This window comes from Nicotiana sylvestris, chromosome 1, assembly GCF_000393655.2.
Source record: "Nicotiana sylvestris chromosome 1, ASM39365v2, whole genome shotgun sequence".
Lineage (NCBI taxonomy): Eukaryota > Viridiplantae > Streptophyta > Magnoliopsida > Solanales > Solanaceae > Nicotiana > Nicotiana sylvestris.
In genome coordinates this window covers 74,048,373-74,065,913 of record NC_091057.1, presented here as the reverse complement: position 1 = coordinate 74,065,913, position 17,541 = coordinate 74,048,373, and the positions used below count along the sequence as shown (strand labels likewise).

The following is a 17,541-nucleotide window of genomic DNA, read 5'->3' as shown; positions in this document are numbered from 1 at the left end:
GGGTCCCGCACGCATTTAAACGGTCTGCAGACTCAGCAAAATTTCAAGATTATTGTATAAGTTACACACGTAGGGGAGAAGTAAACATAAGTTGCCCTGCTTTTGAGGGAGATCTAATCTCGAATCTTACCACGTTTTCTTTATTTTATTCTTAAATAATCAAAAAAATAAATGGTGGTTTCACATGTGTTTATTCTTTAGTGATCAAAAAGTTAGGTGGTTGCAGACGTGTCCTTAGTCAATAGAGTATAAATTTTAATGTGGGATAGTGGGAGTAAAAGAAAGGGGTTTGCTCTTACACATGAGGAAGTATGTCTAAAATGAAAATCACAGGACAGTCTAACGTCCTTAAGCTAGTCCCTATTCAACTTTATTTAATTCATAATAAGTTTTGAAGACCTTATCAATTATGACTCATTAACTGTTGAAACTGACAAGGCAACAAATGGTAACTAAACTAATGAGAGTCTGTCTACTTTACAATAACATCTCTTTGTTCTTGGAAACGAATGCAGAACCTCTTAAAATTGTCATCTATTTACAAACAAAACATTTAAAGATTCCATCCTATACTGCTGAAGTCTGCTATTTGAATTTCACAAAGATCATTTTTCTTCTACCTTCTTGTCCTCCACTATTCAAGAACTCACTCGCATCACACTTATTTACAAGTATTTACCAAATTGCAAAGAACAATATATTCACAATAAGTGAAAGACATAATAATTTCAATAATATAAAGACTTTAAGATGAACCTCACTCACAAAAGATTGAAGATGCAAACATGAATGAAGAGAAGGGAAAAAAAAACCTATGTGGGACAAAAGTGTTGTAATATATGTACATGTGACTGTAAATCTCCCCTCCTTTTTTTTGTGCTTTTATGTAAAGACCCTCATTTTGGTGGAGGCAAAGAACGTGGATGCGACTCCACTAGTATGGACCAAAGCACTTGAACATCTTCACAAGGGCAAGACTTAACATCCTCGTACAGGATATATATCCCTCTTCCTGACAAACCAAGAATGAGAAATTTTTGTACCAAGTATACACATTTTTCTTGAGCAACATTAGAGTTTTGTAAAAGAGAATGGAAGAATATGCAAATGCAGAGTTGTTTCTAGATGAAATACATATAAGCATGTGTATAGGGCTGTAAAAAGATCAAGTCAATCGAACTTCTTAATGTTCTGATTCAACAATAGGCTAACGGATTGGGCAGAACTCAGTGTTTCGGGTTCTAATTCTATATGGATGTGCACGAAATAAGTATGGATGGAGTTAAAGACATTTTAGAATCCACAACGCCTAAATTTTGTAAATGAGAGCTAATTATCTAAGTGTACATAGAGAATCTTAGACAAAGTAAACCTTACATAAAAAGTGAAACAGTGTAACAAGAAATCGGACATACTCTTTTTGGGAGCAGAGTGAAGACGAACCCAAAGCTTCTTCAATGGAGAGAAGAGGGATTGCAGCCACCCCATGAGAAAAAGAGGGTGGAGATGAGGTTCATGGTAGGTAAAATGGAAATAAGAGAGACTATAGGAGAAAGGAGGGGTGCTAGTTTGCTTAGACAAAGGGTGAAGTTTGGGTCACTGTCCTTATAAACATTTACATTTGCCTTACACACAAATCATGCATTCTTTCACTATTTTAGAACTTGGTGTTATGTCTCTATCATATCTCTCCCCTTGTAGCAGAAGTTATTGCCACTCTACCAATCATTTGTACTTTTCACACTTTCTATTACCCCTCTGCTTTCTCCCTTCATGGACATCCCTTATTCTTCAAGCTACTGATGTATTTAATACTCCCTCCATCCCAATCTATTGACAATCTTTCCGTTTTAGTTTGTTATATAAAGAATGATATCTTTTTATATATAATAATAATAATAATTTATTTTTAAGATACTCATTTTATCCTTTATGAGGTGATTTATATTACGAACTCCCCTTGAAATAGGGTAAAATTCGATAGCTAAAGTTTATTAAAATATTTTTAGAAAGATTCTCCGTTGTTAATCCAAAAATAGAAAGAATATAAATAAAGGCACATACGCGGGAAGGACCCCCGACTACTTCTTCCTTTTGGGGGGACTAGCCTCATTACTTCCCTCGTCGAAACACGAACTTTATGTGAGAGTTGAAGCCCCAAAAGAAGAATTGGAAATTTCTCTCATAGGAAACCAGAGCGACACCAGAGGACATCCTCATATCCTTTGTACATAATTCTTGATATAATCTATTATTTTTTTGATCTTCTTGTAAAAATTCTGAATAATATTTTGATGGTGAAAACTGGGGGTGTACAAAGGAAACCGATAAACCGCACCAACCCGAAATTCGAGTCAAACCGAGAAAGAAAAACCCGACTATGGGTTGGTTTGATTTGGTTTGGTGTTGGAAAAAAAACCCGACCATAATTGGTTTGGTTTGGTTTTAACTAAAGAAAGTCAAACCGAAACCAAACCAACCCGACATTACATATATAAAATTTTTAGATATATTTAATATATAAATATACTTATTGTGATGTAATTTATAAATATTTCTTAAAAGATTTCATAGTTTTATTTTTTGAGGTATTATTTCAAGGTTGAACTTAGAACTTTTGAATGTTCCAATAAGTTTTATAGCCATTAACATTAGTAAATTAAATAGTGCTAATAAAAGCCCAAACCAAAATCAAATCAATACTAATGCTAACAAAAGAAATTTAATTCAATACTACAAACGAGAATGTATTGAATATCTATTTTTTGTTTTGCAATAATTTAGATAAAATGCATAACCTATTTTTATTTTTTCTTTAGCGTTTAGTCATGTATTTAATACTCCCTTATTAGCCTACTTATTTTAGCATGACTTGGCACTCTTAGATTATGTTTATTTTTATTATGGCTTTTTAATTAGCAATATTTATATTACATAATTTTATTGTTGAATATTTTAGGATAATGCCATGATATATCTCATATTTTGTATTATTTTCTTGGAAAATACTTTATATAGTTGTATCTTACTAGGACTAAAGAAATATTTTGAGCATAATTTATATGTTTTGTTCTATGAAGATTTTACCGGAAAAAACCCCGAAAACTCGAGAAAACCCGAGAGTGAAAAACCCGAGTTTTATTGGTTTGGTTTGGTCTTTAGATTTAATAATCCGATACAATTAGTTTGGTTTGGTAATTGTAAAATCCGAACCAACCCGGCCTATGTACCCCTAGTGAAAATCAAAGGGAATGATGACCTCATTTTGAACTATAGTGGCACAAGTTCATTTCTGGATCACTGCTGCCTAGTTATTTTCTAAGTTTGCCTGTTAACTGTGTTTAGAAAGAAAGAAAGAAAGAAAGCAAAGACTTGCAAATACATATAGTATTCAAATAGTTTTAAGCAAATTTATTACACCATGGCAAATACTAGCGATGGAGCACAGGTAGTCGATTATAGTTATCCTAAAGATGCATATTTGTGACACTAGGACATAGTAATGATGAAATAGTAATTTGAGATAACTATATTTTAGAGGGGTCCCTCTTGTATTGCAAGGAAACATTTCTTTTCAAGTCTACTTCAAGTTTTGAGCTTCTATTGGTCCACTTGCTCCATTAGAGTTTAGTCTTTAATTTGTCACAGGGACAAGCTATCAGTTTTGATGACTCAAAATTTTAGTTTCATTACTTTAAAGACTTTTGGATGGCTTAATTAAAGAGTCATTAAAGGAAACAAAAAAGAATTCATTAGCAAATTCACTGTTTTGTTGCTTATATTTCCCACATGTCAAACTTCAATGGTGCATATATTTCAGTTGGACTTAAAGTAATTTATCTATATATCTTCTATCTGTATAGAATAGGAAAGACAAAACTATTATATTATGCCAAGTGGCATAGCAATAATTCAACACGTGTCAAAATTTAGGATAAATCTCCAATATATTTGGAGTTTAAAATTAATTTAGTCTACAAGTCAAGGAAAAAAAACTTATCAAATTACTTATCGATAAAATTCGATAAATTCCTTATATATAAAATTAAAAAAGGGGAAATTCTTTTATGGTAAAATATTTGTCATTTTAATTGTTTCTCGAGAAAAAAGAGGATTTGTTGAATTTCAAGTATTTAATTTCACCAATAAGGTACAAAGACTTACTTCACATTTAGAATTGCACAAAAAAGACTATTTATCTCAGAGAGGTTTGAAGAAAATTTTGAAAAAACGTCAACTACTGCTAGATTATTTGTCCGAAATCAAAAGAATGTAAACACCCTGTTATTTTATTTATTTAATACACTTGGAAATTACCCAAAAAAAAAAAAATTCCTAGAAAAGAACTGACTCCATACTCTTTTAGTTAAAAAGAAGACCTACGACCAAATAAGAACAATATGAGAAAAAAGAACTGACTCCACTAAAATTCCTCCTACTTTTTTTGTTGGCCGTTTTTTAATAAACTACATACTCAGATTTGAAAAAACTTTTAACCTGCTATTCAAAAGAAATGTATACGTTTACCCCAAAAAATATGAGTAACAATTAAAGATAATTTGTAGATTTAAAAATATGTGATATATTCTAATACTAGTGATTAAATAGGTAATATTGAGCTTAAGTAAGAAGGAATAATGAACCAAATCAATGTTGTCGAAATTGTAAGGGCCTCGAGCTTGTCTATCCAGGGACCTCGAGGTCAGCTAAGACCAACAAAGTATGAACAATAAAGTAAAAGCAACAAAGCAAAGGCAATAAAGCTGAAGAATAATTGCTGAGTACGTTAAACAAGAAAAGAATAAGAATGTTCTATTGCAGTGAAAGATCTCTATTTTACAAAATGATTGGGGTCCCCTTTAAATAGGAGGAGAAAACTCCAATATAGTACCTTGCTCATAAAGGTAAAGAATCCTATTGGTACAGGTGTATAACGGCCTAGTACGGACCTGTACCATTTCGTATAACCATTATCCTATACTTAATACGCTGGTCCACGTGTCCTAAAGAAGTTCCCGCTCTTTCTTGATTGACTTCGAGATTATGCTGCCTTCGATGCAGGCCGTGTCAGGCCTTCGATCAGCTTCCTCAAGGTAGGTGTCCCTTAGCCGGATGCGACACCCACTTTGAGTCTTCCGGACTCGAGCCTATACCCTGATTTAAGACTTTAAAATCATGCTCCTCGATTTTGACCGCATACAGATAGTCCTAGCGTTTCTTAGAATGAAATGATATGAAACGATTTGAACCTCGATTTTCCCGAGCCTCTCGCGATGATGTCATCCTTGTGAAACCAATCGTTCGAAGTGACCAAAACGTCCCATCGGCCTACTTCCCCAAAAACATTAAATGCACGCCAGTGTTGGTCGGCCATTAACGCATTCGAACCATCGCTGCCCCTCTATAAATATGGTGCATCTTCCTTTAGTAAATGACTTTACCTCTCTTCAATCTCTTCCAATCCTCATCTCTTTCTTCAATCACCTGTTTCCTCTGCCTCTTGAAATGTCGTAAAATACCAAGCTCTAGCCGAAAACGCTACATCCTTATTCACCCGCATTCCTTGCCTTACAACCATGGCCAAAACTTCCAAGACGGTCCCTAAAAAAGATAAAGCATCATCTTGCTCCGCCTCCCGGCCAGCCAAACCGGTGGTGTCGCCGACACTTGAAGAGATCACCCCTGGTGATTGCATCATTAAAAAGGACTTCGGTATCGAGAATCCTCCAGATGTCGAGGGCCGATGTGAGCACGTGTCACGATATATTAGCCTGATAATCAAGCAGATCATCAAGGATGTAAGGAGGGATTGTCGATGGGGGGGGGGATGAGGTCAAGATTCAGATTCTGAAACCCGACGAAAGCATAACTACCCACAAGGAGGAATTTTTGAGTGTTTACACTTATCCATTCACACTGGGCCCCCTCGATTCGGTGGTGATCGACTTCTGCAAGACATACGAAGTCACCCTTGGCCAAATTCACCCTTCGTTCTGGTATATCGTAATCATGTTGCGGTACTTCTCTGAGCAGGCCAAGGGTTTAGAATGCACTCTCAGCCACCTAGTTCGATTGTATCAGCCCCAGTTATTCCGAGGGCTTATCGAGCTACAACGTCGAACCATGAAGTCCTTCTTCGCCAGCACCGACAAAACCAAAGATCGAGGTTGGATGAGCCTATTTGTTAGAGTCAGGACTTCGGACATCATCCCCGAGGAAAAAATGTCGTTCCCGGAGAGGTGGAATTTTAACCGTAAGTGGAGTCCGCATTTTCCTTTGTACCTATTCTTGTTTTTTCATTTTTCATAGCTTACTTATCTTTCTTTTAGCAGCTGACGCTTGGGCGCCTTTGGCGGTGCCCGACCTCGAGGATTAGGTTAGAAAACTAGCTGCCACATCCTCTTGTGACAACCATAAGTGGCGTGAATTGGCGAAGGGCCAATGGGAGGCCAAGAATCACGGCCTTGGAGATGCGTCCGAGATGAGGCCGGCCCCGCCTAGGGAAACAACCAAGCCTTCAAATCCAAAGACCGAGAAGGATAATAAAAGAAAGAGGGTCTCGAATCCCGAAGACTCCCAAGACAAGAAAACCTCCACTCAAAGGCTACGGAAAAGGTTTTCTTAAACGGGAACAGACTCAGCCCATGACTCCCCGTATGGTGAGGAAAATGATGAGGAAGAATCGGCGCTGGCGACTCGGACCAGGAAGCCAGTCGAGGCCGCCAAGCCTTCTGAACTAGAAAATCCACCTTGTGGTGAGAATGCCCAAAGGGAAGAGACGGGCAAGGCCCCCATATCTACAGAGGTTGAGATTGTCCCTCCATCTTCAACAACTATACCAGAGGGGGTAAATGCTGAGGCCCCCGAGGTTAATGAGAATGCCCCCAGTGAAGATCTCGGGGCCACGACAACAGGTCATTCTCTTTCATTGCCAACTTATTCTGGGGAGGCAATCGAGGAAACCAACACTTTGCATATGCCCGACCCAAGTAAGGTCATCGGGGATGACCCTTTCTAGAGCTGCTATGCTGGAGTTGAGGATGCCGATGACTTCAATGATGCATCCTCCATTTTTGAAGAGGCCCAGAGTCTCTTTTCCCGGGTAAGGACCTGCCCTATCTATTGCAAGTTTTTCTCCCTTTGTCTTCCTCTTCTACTGGCACATTTTTATTTCATGTATAGGCTGTTGCAAAGTTCAAGGCTGAGCTGAAACAATATGAGGTCGAGCTCAAGAGAGTCTCGGGTGAAGAGAAGGACTTGAGGCTCCTTTGTAGTTAGAAGGAATAGGAGCTTAAGGGTCTTCGAACTGCTTTGGCCAAAGTTCAAAAGAGCGAATTCGAGCAGGTAACTTTGATTTTAACAGAGTTTGGCATTCTTGGCCATGCTTCGGAGGCTAATATTTCAATGTCTCAGCTGCAGCAAAAGCTGGACACGATTGGGCATCTTCGGGGAGAGGTGAATCAAGTTCGGGCTGATTGCCACCAGTGGAAGGAGAACATGGATCGACTTGCCGCTGAAAAGGAAGCTTACCGATAAAGCTGAACTCGAACAACACCTATTGCGGAGGTCTACCCATCTGTCTGTCTGAACCTGCACGCATGAAATGCAACGTCCCCAGAAAGGACGTCAGTATGAAATAATGTACCGAGTATGTAAGGCAATATACTGAAGCTGAAATTGAATTGATAATATAATAACTGAAAACAACTGGGAGTCAAGAAAATTTGAAGATATGCTCATCTGCTGATACTGACTCAACTTTCTTAATATAGTGAGTAAAATAGCTGTCCGGCCCTATAAGGCTCGGTATATATATAACTGCTCTGCCGTAGTAGGCTCGCTCATAGGTATTCGGCCATACTAGGCTCTGTATCTCGACCAACTGGGCTCGCTCATAGGCGCTCGGCCATAGTAGGCTCGGTATATATCTTACCATCTGATCAGAGGTTGCCCAATAGAGGCATGCCCATCGATTATAACTCAATGGTAATAAAAATACTTTTAATACTGTATATATGTAAACTCTCTGTTCTTTTGACCGGAAAAAGGAAATACTCAATTGAATATACAGTCCCGATAAGAAGAATATGGTAACTTACAAAACTAGGAAAATATATGTAATTTGCGAGACTAGAAAAATATACGTAATTTCTAGGATACGAATTTTTCTCTATGCCTCGTTATCAAACTTGTGTAATTACGATATCATGCTAAAATGAAGAAAAAGATTAGCCTTAACATACCTGTTCCTGAAATTATTTGAAAGAATCTGCTTCTGCGAAATATGAATGAAATTTTATTGATTCTTGAAATGACGAACGATTTTTTTTAAGCTTTTATTCTTGAATTTTTCAAACCAAGAAAGAATGAGTAATGTGACTTAGATGCAAACTAATTGAAGTGTTTGAAATGAATTAGAGCAACTAACCATGACATGAAGTGTTCTGTTTCCAAATGCTTGATTTCAAATAAAAGAAAGATGGAAATTCCTGAGTTTGAAAGAATAACATTGGGATTCCTTTTTGTTTCAAATTGGATTTTATGCAGACGACTTAGATTAGTTGTCCATTTTTGTTTATGCCTAGTTGGCAATAACTGACTACTTAGTCACTCCTTACCTTGGTGGCTTCTTGCCACGTGTGTTTGGGGATAATTATTAAATTTTTATTCGCTTATTAGTTAATTGGGTAATGTCCCGTTACCCAGTAACTAACCAATTACCCGCATAATTTAAAAATTGAACTAAATTACTTAAAATTCTATTTATTTCTAAAATACTTCATATATTATACTACCGTGGTTATATGGTACCTTACATGGTGCTAGTTCATAATTATCGGGTATCATCGCTCGACCTGTATTTTATTCCAAATTGACCACTTTCAACGAAACTTGTTTCCTTTAATCCTTGTACCCCTTTATCCTTCATAACACTTATTCATCGATTGCTATAAATAACGTAACAAGATGATCGCTTCCCCGAGTCCACGTCGGTTAACTGAAAACGTAATTTTAACATACGAAAACGCGAGATGTAATAGTTTTGTAGCCTATAGGATCACTTCTGTGCAATACTTGGTAATCGTCCCCAAGTTAAGGTGCTACACATAGCATTAGCGCACAGGTCATCATATCCTTTACTACCCTATTACCCTCCCCTTAACGGTTATATGAGCAATTCTAATTAAACGTACTCTATGCATACATTACCCCTACCTTACATATGGTCCTGGAGGTGTTTAGGACTTCTAGTTAAGATGGATCTAGACTCTCTTATAGTGCTTAAAAGGAAAAAATCTAAAAGCGACAAGCAAAAGAAATAGGACTGTCAGATAAAGGAACAGTTAAAGGCTCACATTTACCTCCACAAATAAGCAGGCAATTGCACGTCTCAAACAACAGTATTTCATACACTTTAAAAATCCTATAGCAGGATATCTAAGTGAGCACAAAGCAGAACATATGCAGTGTTTTTTATTAAAGCGAGGCAGAAGGTACTTAATGAATTTGCCTACTGATTTTAGGACTAGCTGAATCTGGGCAGTTCACAAACAATTAAACAAAACACAATTTTATAATTTCAAAATTTTAGTCATCCTACAGGCTTGCCTAAGCGTGGATCAGAGATGCCCTATAAACATGATATCTAATCGTTAATCAGAACCATGATAAACCAGTAAACAATTTTAAGTAGGTAGTTTGGTTCATTAGGTCCTATAGGCATGCTATCTAGGTATTGAAAAATAATCACAAATGTTACAGAACTAGTTTTATATATTAGCCTGATATCTAGGTGTTACGATTGCTTTTATACTTATTTCCTATAGGCATGATTGCTACTGAGAAAACTGATTTTTATACGATTTGACTGCAGGTATGATATCAAGGTGAGTGCAATAAAAATTCCTAGAACATGGTTTCTAATGCACATAGGAGAATTTATGAACCTGATTATTAAGGCTGAATTAACAACAACCTAGAGACAGGATTTCTAGTGTGGATGTGAATATGCATAAATAGATATTTAGAGAAAATACATGATGAACCTATAAGCATGTTTTCTAATGCACACAACAACCTATAGGCATGGTTTCTAATGCAGGTAGATAATCATAACAGTCCTAAGAGCATGATTTCTACCAAATTTCCCCACAAAACATATATAAAAGTCCCTCCCATTTTACTAATATCCCCAATATCTGTTTTACAAGAATTGTTATTACAGAACAAAAATGAATGAATTACAAAAATGAGACTGCTAAACTATAGGGAGCCTGGATAGGTCCAAAGAGTAAACCCAAAAAAATCAGGCCTTCAACCAAGTATGAATATGCCAATATTCTCATGGTGCACCCAATGGTATCCTGGTGTGTCGAAGTTCCCAAGGGCCTTAGTGACCCCGGGCAATGCTCACACCAGAAAACCTCTAAAGAAACATTTTGGTGAGCAAGTTTTGGAGAGCCAACTCCAGTGTGTCAAAGTTCAGAGGAGTCTTATGGACTCCTAGGCAATGCTTACACTGGAGGGGCAGGACCCTAGATGTTCTAAGAGTAGGAGTTGAAAATAGGAGATAGTTTTAAGGAAATAGTTTTGGATTTTCAGGAGGTAAGGAGCAAACAGAGTCATTCAATACTTAGAAAAATTCTAGCAATCTAGCAGTAGACAGAAATATGATCACTTCAAGCAAAATTTCAACTTAGTTTACTAGTTGTTACTAGGTGAGTATATATACATGTATTAAACAAAGAAATGGCATGCTGGGGTCATATTACCAATCAGACAGTATACAATGGGGTAGCAGGGATTGGGAGCATGGAAATTATTAGTCTATTAGGGGGTGAACACTTAAAACAGGGCAGAAAACATGCCAGTTGAGAACCAAGTAGACATATGTCTAGTTTACATATAAGCAAACATGTAAACATGCTGAAATCAGGAAATACATAGGTTTAATTAAACATAAGTAGACAGGCTGATTATAAGGAAACACATAGGTTTAATTGAATAGCAGTAAACATGCTGATTAGGAACAATAAACATAAAGTACAAGGATCTAATGAGGTAGTAGTAGACATGCTGATAACAGGAAACACATAGGTTTAATTAAAGAGAAAAAGACATGCTGATTACAAGAAACACACAGATTTGATCACATAGAAGTTTGAATTTGATAGTAGAAGTGCAGGCATACCAGTTAAGAGATAGCAATGGAAGAGTGAAGCAAACAGAGTCCAAAGGTCTAGCCTTGGCTTCCAACCGGCCTGGCAGTGCAACAAACAAAGAGTAGGAAGATTGTGATAGGGGATAAGAGCAAGAACTTTGTGTGTCTTTCTATGTCTGTATGCGTGTGTGTTAAAGAAAAGGAGTGAGGCTTATATAACATTGCGTAGAGTAGAGTAAATAAGGTAAATCAGTTTAAAGGTTTGCAAATAAGGCAAAGAAAACAATCAGTCAATCATTTAGGCATGACAGGGCCAATCAATAGGCAAAAAATCATGGGATTATATCAAAAAATAACTCGGAATTGAGGTCTAAATAAGGTAAGTGATAGGCCTGATAGCCAATTAGAGTCAGAACACCAAAAATCCGGCAAGTAACAAGGCAATTAGTCACACAAATAAGGTAACACAAGTAAATAGAGACCAATTTAGGGTTGGTAAGGTAATCAGCCCATAAATTAAGCTTAATAGGAATAATTAAGGCAAGCAGCACCAATTAAGAGTCCCAAAATAAGGAAAGTAGACAAAATTACAGGAAGTAATCACCTCAGTAAACAAAGCAAATTTCAAACCCTAGACAATTTAGGCAATCAATCAATTACTCCAAAATAACGGGCAAATATTGAAGCGAGCCATGAAATAATCAACAAACTAAAACTGGAACACAATCATGAAGGAATTAGTGGAAAAAGATAATCAAACACATAGGAATTTTTTAGAAAAGCTTCGCAGAGACAGGTGAAGTGAAACTCTAGTTTGGAAGAACATTAAAATCAGTTAATGATAGAAGAATCAGAGGTTTTAAAGAAAAATGCTATAGGAACTTGAAATCTTTTCTGATCCAAAGAGATCGGAACATCAAATAAAAAGAAGCAAAACCCTAATCTAGAGGGATACTAAAATCAATTAACAATAAATAGAACAAGAGATTTTAAAAGAAAACTACCGGATAAACTCAAAATCACTATAGATCTACAAAGATCTGAACAGATTCACGTTGAAAAGATGAGGGTTTTGAGAAAAGGGGCGGGGTAAAGGAAAATCTAACCATAGCCACAAAACCAATGATACTCACAAACGTTGATGAACACAAGGCGGTGTTTATAAGGAAATGAAAGCCCAGGTCAAATCTGAGTCGAACCTCTTCGAGGTTCCCTCAGAAAGCACTGGGAATCGAACAACCACCAGAATTAATAGGTCAGATAGGGCAGTAAAACCCTAAGTAACGCCATATTTGGTTAGGGATTGAAGGGGTTTGGGAGGTTTGGGGGTGACGACGCGTCTATGGTTTGGGTGGTCTCAGAGAGAAGAGAGAAGATATAGATTCAATGGCGGCAGGTTGTGAAAAATGGCTAGGGTTAGGGGGTGGTTTGGATTAAAAATGGAAAAGGGTAATGTGGACCGTTGATCTCAGAAATCAACGGCCACAATTAGTTCTGGGTTGGGGCGGGTTGGATTTAATTGGGCTAAGTTTAATTTGAATTTGGTTTGGGGGGTCCGAATTTAAACTTAACAAAAGGGCTATTTGATAAATACCCAATTAATTAATAAAATAATTTGTAAAAATAGCTAATTAAATGATAAAAATAATTTTTATGTATGAAGATGATTTAAAATAATTACTTAACATTATAAAAATATAAAAATTATTTTTTGTATAGATAATGTAGCTATGCATATGTATGGGCTATTATTGCAAAATATACACTTATAGTCTTAAAATGCAAATGTAATTGTAAAAAATACAATTCAAATATTTGAATACTCATATGAGTATAAATGATGAATTTAGATGACTAAATCTTTGTAAAGTAATATGAGGGATAATTATTGAATATTTATATAATTAAAATGAAGAAATAAATTTATTTAGGGCCTTTACAAAATTATAGAAAAATTGTAAAATACTTGTGCATGTTTGTAAATGAATGTACAATATTTTGAAAGTGTGTATGCACATTTTAAAATATATGAGGAAAAATTGGGTATCAACAACTGCCCCTCTTTACCCGGGAAAGATGAAAGAGTTTTCGGGTAAAGAAATGATGATCGATTTTGACCGAATGGGTGTTTTGAAAAACATAGAGGATGAACCCTAGTCTCTGAGTTGCCTACATATCCCTAGTTTTACAGGAATCAAGCCATGTGTAGTTCTGGACCCAACGGTGAATGAAGCCGATGGAGTTGTTATAGGAATGGTAGCTAGTTTCAGCAGAGGTTCTTTTGTGAAGGGTAATGTTGGATGGAGTTATGATTATGAGTCTGGAGTATAATGGATGTATCATAGGGCAGATATCTGAATGGTCACAGAGTAAGGTGGGTAATTGATGGGGAATCGATTATAATGACAAAGTAAAGATGGTATGAGCGGAAACCGGAGAAAAAGTTGCTCCTGTTTGAAGAACGGTTACCTCCTGGATTACTTGCAAAGCTCAAAATATTATGCATGCAAGTATATAGATTATTGCGAGAATTTAAGCGTGATGCAAATTCCCTTTGGACCATGAAAGATTGTCTTTGGACAGTGCAAATGACGTCCTTAGACTATGATGTCCTGGGCCATGACTTATGAGATAAGAGATTCGTAGGCCATGAAATGATGTTCTCAAGCCATGAGAATGGTGCCTCTAAACCATGACACCTTTGAATAATGATATGCAAGTTTGAGGGATCCTCAGGCCATGGCATGGTGTCTTCAGGCTATGAGGATGATGCCTTCGGACTATGATGCCTTTGGATAGGTTGGCTATATGTCAGCCCATGAAGTGAAGAGATATGATACCGCAAGTGATAGCAAGACAAAGTTTAGTCTTGTGTGGAGTTTGGGGGCAGATCTTAGCCCGAGGGAAGAAAATAGTGCCAAGTTTAGAATAGAGCAACATTTGTGCAGGGAGGGACGATGCTTAGTCCATGAGAAGGCAGTGCTTAGCCTTATGAAAATACGGAGGCAGGGCTTAGCCTCATGCAAGACTTGAGACAGGGCTTAGTCTTATGCAAAGAGAAGGCAACACTTAGCATTATGCAAATATAGAGGCAGGGCTTAGCCTCATGCGAGATTCGAGACATGGCTTAGTCTCATGCAAAGAGAAGGTAGTGCTTAGCCTTATGCAAATGTGGAGGCAGGGCTTAGCCTCTTGCAAGATTTGAGATAGAGCTTAGTCTCATGCAAAGAGAAGGCAATGCTTAGCCTTATGCAAATGTGGAGGCAGGGCTTAGCCTCATGCAAAATTTGAGACAGAGCTTAGTCTCGTGCAAAGAGAAGGCAGTGCTTAGCCTCATGAAAGATTTAAGACAAGGCTTAGTCTCGTGCAAGGAGAAGGCAATTCTTAGCCTTATAGAGATGTGGAGGCAAGGCTTAGCCTCATGCAAGATTTGAGACAAGGCTCAGTCTCATGCAAGGAGAAGGCAATGCTTAGCCTTATGCAGATGTGGAGGCAAGGCTTAACCTCATGCAAGATTTGAGAAAAGGCTTAGTCTCATGCAAGGAGAAGGCAATGCTTAACCTTATGTAGTCAACAAGTAGCAAATAGGAGTAGAATGTGTCTTAGCTGGAGATATATTTGTGTTTGGTGGCCCGATTGATAGTGATTTTGCTGTGTGTATATTTGCAAATGCTCCTATTATGTCCAATGTGCCTGCACCCAAAGAAAAGTCGTGAGTTTTGTAAAGGGAGGTTGGTTCGTGCCTTTGTCTGCTGGCTGTGCTTTGCTCCGTTCTGGAGGCCCTGTTTGAGTTGCCCTTGGTAACACCTGGCTGTCACGGAAATAGAGTTTTCAAAAATATGCGCTTATTGATGAAAATAGAGTTATTTTACAAAACATAGTGAAATATCAAGTAATTTTAGACAAACTAATGATTGTAACACATTTCAAAGATATTGCAGCTTTCTTGTATTAGAATTTTGAGGGTCCTCCTCAAAATTCTACCCCAGTTTGGTAGATGATCCTTCGGTCGTTTTGTACGCTATGAAACTTGCTGAACCTTTTCCGGAATTTTGAGAATCCTTCTAAAAATTCTGCCCCAGTTTCTTAACCAATTTCTGACTGTCTGGCATATGATGGCGTCAGCTGGACTTGCTTCGGAATTTTGAGGGTCCTCCTTAAAATTCTACCCCAGTTTCTGGTGTTGAGGGAAAATGAAGATTTTATTAAGATATGACCGGACCCACAGGGCTGCCTACGTATCCCCTCTTAAACAGGAATCAGGTCAAGCATAGTTTAGTTACATTATATGAAGGAATGTAAACAGTCTAGACATAGTATCTCTTGACTGCGTTTGAATTGATTAGTTTCGGCCAAAATTCTCCATCCATTTCTACAAGTATGAGTGCTCCTCCTGTTAGAACCCAGTGAACCATGTAAAGACCTTTCTAGTTGGGAGAGAATTTCCCTTTGGCTTCATCTTGATGTGGGAAGATTTTCTTCAGCACTAACTGTCCTAGTGCGAATTGCCTTTGTTTGACCCTTTTGTTGAAAGCTTTGGACATTCTATTATGATAAATCTGACCATGACATACTGCGTTCATTCTCTTTCCGTCTATAAGGTCCAGTTTCTCATAGCGACTCCTTATCCATTCTGCATCGCTGAGTTTGATTTCCTGTATGATTCTTAAAGAAGGGATCTCTACCTCGGCTGGAATGGCAGCTTTGGTACTGTAAACCAGTAAATAGGGAGTTTCCCTAATTGATGTACGGACCATAGTGTGGTACCCCAATAGGGAAAAGGGTAACTTCTCGTGCCATTGTTTGTGGTTTTCTACCATCTTCCTTAGTATCTTCTTGATGTTTTTATTGGCAGCTTCCACAGATCCATTCATTTGAGGCCTGTATGCTGTAGAGTTTTTGTGCTTGATTTTAAAGGTTTCACACATGGCTTTCATCAGGTCACTATTGAAATTGGCAGCATTATTAGTGATAATGGACTCAGGAACTTTGAATCGGCAAATAATATGATCTTTGACAAAATCTGTGATGACTTTCTTGGTTACTGCTTTGTGTGATGTAGCCTCTACCATTTTATGAAGTGGTCAATGGCCACTAAAATAAACCTATGCCCATTTGAAGCAGTGGGATCGATCGGACCGATGACATCCATTCCCCAGGCGGCAAAAGACCAAGGGGCACTTGTTGCATTGAGCTCGTTTGGTGGTACCTTTATCATGTCTACATGTACCTGGCACTAGTGGGATTTCTGTACGTACCGGATGCAATCCGTTTCCATGGTCATCCAAAAGTATCCAGCTCTGAGTATTTTGTTGGCTAGGACAAAACATTCATATGTGGTCCACAAGTTCCGGCATGTATCTCCTCGAGCAATTTGGAAGCTTCCTTTGTGTCAACACACCTTAACAGCCCCAGATCAAGAGTTCTTCTATACAGGGTCCCTCCGTTTTAGAAGAAGTGATTGGACAGCCTCCGCAGCGTGCGTTTCTAAATATGGGTTAACTTGCTCTGGATATTCTCCTCTTTCCAAATATTCTTTGATGTCATTGAACCAAGGTTTTCCATCCGTTTCTTCTTCAACATGAGCATAGTAAGTTGGCTGGTTATGGATTTTCACCATGATGGGATCGGTAAAATACTTGTCTGGATGTTGTATCATTGATGATAAGGTGGCCAGTGCGTGTGCGAACTCATTTTGAATTATGGGCACGTGTTTGAATTATATCTTTGTAAATCTCTTCATTAGTTCCTGCATATGATACAAGTATGGCAGTATCTTGGTGTTCTTCGTCGCTCATTCTCCTTGAACCTGATGTACAAGAAGATCCAAATCACTGATTACCAGTAGCTCTTGTATATTCATATTGATGGCCAGATTGAGCCCCATGATGCAGGCTTCGTATTCTGCCACATTGTTGGTGCAAGGAAACCTAAGCTTTGCGGATACAGGGTAATGTTGACCTATTTCTGATACCAAAACTGCTCCGATGCCCACTCATTCGAAGTATGCAGCTCCATTGAAGAACATTCTCCAACCGTTGTAAGCTTCAACAATGTCTTCTCCTACGAATGATACTTCTTCATCAGGAAAATATGTTTTCAAGGGTTCGTATTCTCCTCCCATAGGATTTTCAGAAAGATGGTCTGCCAATGCTTGTCCTTTGACTGCCTTCTGAGTTACATAGACGATATCGAACTCACTTAACAGTATCTGCCACTTGGCTAACTTTCCGGTTGGCATGGGCTTATGAAAGATGTACTTCAGAGGGTCCATCCTGGATATGAGGTACGTGGTATATGCATAGAAGCAATGCCTCAATTTTTGAGCCATCCATGTCAAAGCACAACAAGTGCATTCCAGCAGAGAGTATCGTGCTTCA

At 37.8% G+C, this 17,541-nt stretch overlaps 1 long non-coding RNA gene across 1 annotated transcript; it reads right to left on the bottom strand.

The window, feature by feature from the left end:
* Nucleotides 1–674: 674 nt before the first annotated feature.
* Nucleotides 675–1,588, bottom strand: LOC104237877 (uncharacterized). Its single transcript, XR_713752.2, has 2 exons — nucleotides 1,416–1,588; nucleotides 675–1,012 (listed from the first exon to the last, which is right to left on the bottom strand). It is a non-coding gene; the product is annotated as an uncharacterized lncRNA (long non-coding RNA).
* Nucleotides 1,589–17,541: the final 15,953 nt, after the last annotated feature.